Genomic DNA, 8,134 nt, shown 5'->3' with positions numbered 1-8,134 from the left:
TAAAGGAGCTGGGTATTTATAGTAACCCATGCTCCTTAAGAGCTAAACTATAAAAAGTAAAAATACAAAAGGAGGACTACGTCAAGTACGATTCCATCACATTGTGTTTGAGTGCTTTAATTTCTTTTCTGCAGAATTAAATTTGATTTGACTTGTGTTACTGCACATTTGTGTCAAAGTTGTTCTGGCTTAAAATTTGTAAGTGGTTGATGATTAAGTCCACAAAAATCTGCATCACATCAGCAGTACTTGTAATCTTGTACAAAACAACCACTAAATCTGTGATTTGAATTTGAACATAGCAGTAACACTTGTAATTGGAGTTGATTCTACTGATTTCATTGTGAAACAGTGCATAAGGCTGAAATTAACAATGTTAGATGCTGCACTAAAATTCTAAAATAAAGTGAATCAGTTTGAACATTTGTTTACAAAAATTCTGCAATTTGTTCTTGATCTTTTTATTGCTTTTGAAATCTACTCTAGAACTGATCTTAGGATCCTGTTTGAGTGCTTACTTTGATCGAAAGCTTTGTTTCTTGATTGTCATTGTTGAATGTTCTGGTTTTGTCTCAATGCAAGTGTAAATTCTGATCTGCTTTTCATAATTGAGCTTTTGTTGCTTTCATAATCTGATCTTGAGTCAGTTCTCTGTTGTGCTGTTAGTTTCATTATTTGGTGCTTACATTGTTGGTGGCTGTCCTGTTTTGTCCATTACTTTGCCTTAGCATAGCCTTGTCTAAAATTGAGAAGTTTTTACACTTTGGTTTCTAGAGTTTGAAAGAGGTTTGTGTGCTTGGTAGCATCTTAGGTGGTGGTGGTCTAAAAGACTCTCCAGCTGTGTACTGCCAAGGGGGAATCTCCCTTCCAAACCTTTCCATTTTGAGTGCTTTAAGCTTTTAAAAAGAAGCCTGAGTGTTGTGAGTTTTGTAAGGCTGACTTGGCCTAATTCCTTGGCACTTTGAAATAGAGAATTCATTGTTAATCTAACTGTTTTGTGATTGTTCATTGTGCAGGAAAAGAAATTGGATCAAGTAGATTGGAGCAGTTGTGATTTGCTTAAACTGACATTGCATTCATTTTGGATTATAAACTGCTTGCTGAAATCATTGAGATATTAAATGTTCTGAATGTGATTACTGATTTCATGGTTTGATTACAATTGTTGAAATCTGTTGAGTCCTGATTAGCACCATCATTCTTTCTTTGTTGAAATCATTTTTCCAAATGCATATAGAAAATAGTTTCCTGGTATTAATCACATGCAGATTTCAGTTTTGTTCAGATTGATTGATTGCATACCCTTGCATGCCACCTAGTTAGTTGTTCATGGACTGATTTATGCATGAATTGATTTGCTTGGAGTAATTAGGCTTGTGCATGAACTTGTTTTAACTGCCAAAGCATCATTCCATTTTAAGAAGTGACTAAAGCACTTAATTTCCAAATCTGACGTTGTGGTTGAATTAAGTACATAATTCTTTTTACCCATTGGATTGATCAGAATTTAAATTAGAATTGAATGGTTGTTTAAATCAGTTTAGTCAGCTTTGAATTAGAATTGAATTACATCTGGTTTAATATCCATGTCCTTGTGTATTTTGCTGGAGTTGGTGTAATTTCTGTGAGCAGATCTGAACCGAATCAGTGCAGGGAGAAAGTGAAGAATGAATCTGCTGATTAGTTGAGCACAAGGAAGAACCTACAACAAAGTCCACTAAAACCAACAACTAGAAATAGCATTAATCAGGGAAGTTGCTTAGCTATATTGCTTCTATTTGTTTAACTGTTTGTGTTATAGCTTGCAATTTGTTGGATGTTGTGATTTGCTGAATTGGAATCTGGTTTGATTTTGATGTGTCCAGAGCTGATACTTGAGAGTTTAGCTTGAGCAGAAATTTACTGAGAAAATAGCAACCTAAGAACTTAATGTGGAAGCTTTGAACTAAAGGGAATTATTTAGTTTAATTGCTTCTGACTGTTTAAACTGTTTTGGATTTAAATTGTTCATTGTTGGATTGCATGATCTGCTGAATTGGTATGAATTATCTGTGCAGAGTTGCTTTCATTGGAATTCAATTTATGTACAAGTTTAATTGAGCAGCCGCAGAATTTTAATTGAAAGTTTAGAAAGCTTGTGCAGCCAAGAGAAAGGGAAGTTATTACTACCCTATATACTCTTTTGCAATCTGTTTTAACCCATTGAATACTCATAGCAGTCTTGTGCATGTGTGATTACAGGAGTAGACAAGCTAGTTTCTTGATTTAGGCCGAGAATTGAAAGGAATATTTGGCCTCTGGAAGATTTCGTGCAAGATGAAGAAGTGGCAATAGGAACCTTTCTCTGCATCAAGTGTACAAACCCAAGAAAGGGAAGGCTCATTTAAGTGTAACTCCCCTCTTCCAATATGTTCGTTAACTGTCTCTGATCCAGCTTTGTACATTTGTGATTGTAGAGTTGAACCCAAGAGCTAGGAGACTCCAACGTTGTCAAGAAGCAAACTGTTTTGCAGGAGTGGTGAATCAGATTCAAGAGAGAAGATTCCAGAAGCACAAAGTGGAACAACAAAGCTGAATGAAGTGGACAGGACCGTGGCAGGGGACATGTTTTGTATTTCTTTTGTTCCATTTGATGTGTAATAGGTTGATAGGCTAGCTTTCTTTTAGTTTCATTTTTGTTGTAAAAGGGCCTTTTATAAAGTCCAAGTGTTTAGGAAGAGTCCTTGGTGCTCTTTCAAAATCTTGGCAACTTTACTTGCTTTAAATTTAGCATAGGTAGATAGATGAATGTGTGATTTGATTTGTGATTCTCGTAGGGGTCATTAGAGTCCGCTGGATTCTTAAGTGTTGTGTTTGTTTAATTTTGTGTTCACGATTAGGGGTGACTTAGGCTAAAAGAGATTAAACTCTAAGCCTTTTCACACATTAGCGTCCGAGAGTCTAGTCTTTTATTTGTGCTTAATTGTATGTGTTTGTTTGTGAGTTGTGTCCTTTGATTTTAAAAGTGATTTTAGTTTAAAGGTAACTAGTAGTAACCTAAGACATTTCTGGCAAGGCAAGACTTGGTACTTAAGCAGTCTTTATGACTCACCTCTCTTACCTGGGACTTGTCTAAGTGTGAATCTTGTATACCTTTACACTAGAAACAACTTTTAAAAACAAAGATGTCTTCTTATGGTTCATATAGGTCTTCTAGGTTAGATAAAGTTGATGAAATGTTTAAACAAGCTAGGAATCTTCCATCATTTGGTAAAGACATAGGTGCATTAACATACCTAGCTTGGGAAAAAGAAATTGATAAAATAAATCCTTGGTTTTATGAAGAGAGTGAATATTATGTTCTTACTATATATCTCTCTAAGTTAGAAGTGCATGCAAGAGAGTGGTGGAATGAAAGACAATATCATGTTAGGAAAGGTAGAAAGTCCTCCATACGTGATTGGCATGATTTAAAAGCTTGCATGAGAAGAAAGTTTGTGCCTTCAAGCATTAAAAGAAACCTAGAACTAATTAGGGATTGCATTGAAAATGGAAAATCATTTATTGAGAGTTTAAATGATCATGGGTTTCTTCGTAGAGAATTAGAATTTAGGGCAAGACTTAAAGAGATCAAGGATAAGAAAAGAGAAAGAGAGATTGAGAGAAAAGAAAAGGAAGAAAAGAAAGAAGAAGAGAAGAAAGAGAGAGAAGAAATAGAGGAAAGAGAAGAGAGAAGAAGAGAGGAATTAAGAAGAGAAGAAGAAAAGAGAGAAAGGCAAGAAAGAGAGAAAAAGGAAAAGGAGAAATTGTTCCTTATGGCAAAACCTATTCTTCCAAAGACCATAGAACTTAAAAGGGAAGGTTTCCTAATCTTTACTTCTTTTCCAATAATTGATTGCTTTTCAATTTTTGACTTTTCTTTCAAACCAATTGTCATGAAAACATTTTCAAAATATGACAATTCAAATCTTGAGTTATTCTTATCTTTAAGAAAACAATTAACTCAAGATAAAATTGAATTTGGACTTCTAAAATTTTCAAAGATTACTAATCAAAGTATTAGAAGTTCTTATTCTCTTGTTTTTAAAGAAAAATTCTTCTTTGGATTGATATTAACCAAAGATATATTTGATGTGTATTGCAGATTCGTGTTTGATCCAGGAAGAAGAAAACTAGATCTAAAAGAATAAGGCCACTCCAAGATGGCCATGCTCCCAAAGATTGTGTGGAGCTTCTTCATAAGGCGATTGTCAGATTTGAGGACAAATCTTTTTTAAGAGGGAGGGTATGATGGAATCGTACTTCGTAGTCCTCTTTTTGTATTTTTACTTTTTATAGTTTAGCTCTTAAGGAGCATGGGTTACTATAAATACCCAGCTCCTCTATTGTATTGTCACTTTTGAGCTGAATGAGAATTATATTTCTGAAATCAGAATAATTCTCTCTTGAAAGTCATAGGCTAGAGAGTCCAAAGACTCCCTCTAGCCACCTTCCAAGCACACTCTCATTCTTCCATTTTCCATTTTCACGGTGCTTTCTCTCACCTCCTCGCTACCATTCTTTGCTGCCACCTCACGTCGCTCCAAGCGGCCTACATCTTCAACAGCCACGCGTCACCTTCCTTCCCATATCATTTGGTTTCTCCATCTCGCGCATCAGAAACCACATTCTTCAAACATAACGCCTCCAGCCACATCTCAGAACATCTCATTCTCGCTCTCGAGAATTCCTCGTCCCTAACCACAGATCCACACTTCATACGCGTCTCCGAAGGTATCTTCTCTTCGTTCACCACACTTCCTCATCTTCTTCTAGGGTTTTCACTCACTTTCTTTGATTTCCACCGATCGCTATCCATTTTTCTACCGTTTAATCCACTTTCCTCTGAGTAATCTAGCTTTCCTACCGTTTAATCTTGAGTTTGAACCGATTCATCGGTTCATTTTGAGCTTTCCCCCTTTTCTAGGGTTTCCTTCGTGTTTCTAGGGTTATCTCCCGATTAAACCTTAGATCTTAGGTTTTCCAGTGTCCGGTCTCCGTTTTTCTCTTCAATCTCGAGTTTCTTTTTCCATTCCGCTGCGTCTTCATTCGTCGGAGAAGCTTCGAAGATCCGGATCGCCTTCTGCTGCCTCCGTCGGTCCGAACTCCTCAGGGTTCGTCCATCATATTATATATATATATATATATATATATATATATATATATATATATATATACCAAGCATTCAGGTTGAAGTACTTTTATTAATCCACATTATTTTATTGTTCATGAAATTTTCTTTTGTGTTGTTTCCGTGATATGCTTCTTCTAGATGATTACAATGTGCCTTCTATAATTTCACTTTGGGCTCATACGTTGCAAGCTAATAGCATTTGATACATTGTGTTATTTATTTATTGTCTTCAAGTTGTTCACGGTGATTTATTTTTGGAGCTGCACGGCGTTTTAAGCATTGCACTTCTACATGATGCATCTATTGCAGTCAAGGCTGACACAAATTTTATTTGAAGTCTCGTTTTCGCTAATTGCGGTTTATGCATTTAATGGGTTTATGCATCTAGTGCTGCCAAGGCTGACGTAGATCATTCCCTCTCATAGGCTAGCTCTTTCATCAACTTCAGGAGGTGTTTTAAGTCACCGGTTTGTTCGGTTTTATTTCATTTTATTAGCTCATCCATTTTTCAAGCCCAATTTAATTAGCTTGCTGGTTTGTGGTTTAGGATTGTTCGGTTTAATGTTTTTATTTACTTTAATGCTTTCAATTATGTTCGGTTGTGTTTAATTTCCAGTTTTAATTTAGTTTAATTATCCTTGCAAAAACACTTTCAAAACCCCCTCAATGTGTGTTTGACCTATTGACTGAACCACATTTGGTCCTTGAGAGACGACCTAGGAGTCACTTCCTAGTCTATACTACATTCTTATTTGAACATCAAATTTGTATGGGGTGCGACCCGCATCAAAATTTTGGCGCCGCTGTCGGGGATTAACGTTTCCGTCCTAGGTCTTTAATTATGTTAGTGTGTGTTGTGTTTTGTCTTGTGGTGTGAGTGTGTTGTTCTGTATTCTTTTGTATTGTGTGTTTCATTTAGATAACTTTAGTTGCATATTGTCTTTTTATTCTTCCTTTCTCCCCTTCTTCTTACATGTCTTGTTAGGTCTATTTCTTTTTGCAAATTTTTGTGTGTGTTTAGTTTACTGTATATAATCTTGTAGCATATATAAATAGTGTTCTGCTCCATATTGTGCTTTTGTAAGTTTGGCATAATCCTTGCTTGAAGTGGAAGTCCAGGTCTAAGAAAGGTTTTGCACTAAAATAGAGGAGATGACAAATTCTCAAGACTGGATCTATAAGCTGATCAAGAGGTTTCCCAAGTTCCATGGGCTGGCACATGAGGATCCACACAGGCACCTCAAGGAGTTTAGTTGGGTGTGCTCATCCATGAGGCCTGTTGGTGTTTCAGAGGAGGCAGTGCTGATGAGAGTGTTTCCAATGTCCCTTCAAAGTGCAACAAAAGACTGGTTCCTATACCGACAATATCCTTTTGATAGCTGGCAAGAAACGCAGCAGAGATTCCTCAACAAGTTCTTTCCAACAACAAAGGTAGTCAGCATTAGGAGGGAGATCACTACCATTGAGTAGTTTCAAGAAGAAAGCTTGGCAGATTATTGGAAGAGGTTTAACAGGCTCTGCACAGCCTATCCAAACCACCAAATTTCGGAGTATTTGCTCTTGATTTACTTCTATAAATGGCTCCTGGGCAATGAAAGGATATTTATGGATGCAGCTGTTGGTGGATCTTTGTTGGATAGACTCCAACACAAGCAAAGAAGCTGCTCTGCAAGCTGGCTGGTGAAAAACCATTTGAGGTAGCAAAGGAAGAACCTGAGCAGGTTTACTCTAAACTTGAAATCCCTATTCATGTATCTAAGGTTCAAGTAAATTTTAATGCTTTTGAATTGGTAAAACTTGAACCCATAAAGCTTGTTCTGGATTCTGATATTGATATGCTTGTGCACACTCATGTTTTGGATTCATTATTCCCTATAAAGCACATTGACATACCTAATGTTCACTATCCCTACACTGGTCTTGATTTACATGACAGCCTTGAGGATGCAGCTGATGACTTGGAGATTGGTAAGATAATTTTCAATGAGTAAAAATAGGTTTATTCTGAACTTGAGATTCCAATTACTTTACCTGATTTGCTGCACACTGATTCTATAGGGTTTATGACTGAAATTGATACAAATTTGATTGACCATTCTAGAATTTTTGATTCAGTATCAGCCATTGAACCCATTGGTACAAATGTTGTTTTCAATGTACATGATTTCCTTGATGAAATTTTGAATGATAATAGCCTTAAACTGACCTTTGATTTTGCTGATGATGCATATGTCAATATTGATTTTTAGGTAGAAACTGTGCAATCTGATAACTTTGTAGAGTTAGGACTGAACTTTGATTTAACACATTTTTATGAGAATTTTGAATGTGATTGTGAATCTGGTTCTTGCTCCATTTGTACTGAGATAAATTTTGTGATGCAATCAGATTCCAAAGTCCAGACAGATGCTCCTAACTGTGAACTTGATCTTTGTGCAGAATTAAAGAAATCAAGGAATGCTGAAAACATTAAGGCAACTCTTTGGGAGGAAGGAAGTGCAGAAAAGCTCGGAGAGGTCTCTATTCCAGTGTCACATACTCAACAACTGCTAGTGGAAGGAGAGCTACTGATGCAACAATTTGCTTGGAGAAGAAAGAAGAAACATCTTGCTTTGGATGATAGAGCAGTATTGATGAAGCAGTTCCTCCTTAAAGCTTCTTTGCTGAATCCTGTGGTGGAAAACATCTCCCTGCTAGTCAAAAATTGGCAACTGCCACCATGACCAAGGGAGTTTTCTCTTCCCTTCTCTCCCTTTCCCTACTTTTATTGCACTTGTCCATGATTTGTTTACTGTTCTAATTTCTGATCTTATGCTTATGACACATTGAGGACACTGTGTAGTTTAAGTGTGGTCTATTGGGGGAGATTATGATTTTTCTTTGTTAGCTTTTGTTTGCTTTGTTAAATTTTTTCTTTTTGAGGTTGTTTTTGTTGTGTCTTGTGTACAATTTTGCATGTTCTCTTGATTTTTGGACTTTGTT

At 36.4% G+C, this 8,134-nt stretch overlaps 1 pseudogene; it reads left to right on the top strand.

Annotated features, from left to right (window-relative positions):
* The first annotated feature begins 6,987 nt into the window (after positions 1–6,987).
* On the top strand, positions 6,988–7,875 carry LOC148195864 (uncharacterized; annotated as a pseudogene).
* The last annotated feature ends 259 nt before the right edge of the window (positions 7,876–8,134 follow it).

Source organism: Vigna umbellata, chromosome 7 (genome assembly GCF_029865625.1).
Source record: "Vigna umbellata cultivar VRB3 chromosome 7, Vumbellata_1.0, whole genome shotgun sequence".
Classification (NCBI taxonomy): domain Eukaryota; kingdom Viridiplantae; phylum Streptophyta; class Magnoliopsida; order Fabales; family Fabaceae; genus Vigna; species Vigna umbellata.
This window is presented reverse-complemented; position numbering and strand designations above follow the sequence as displayed.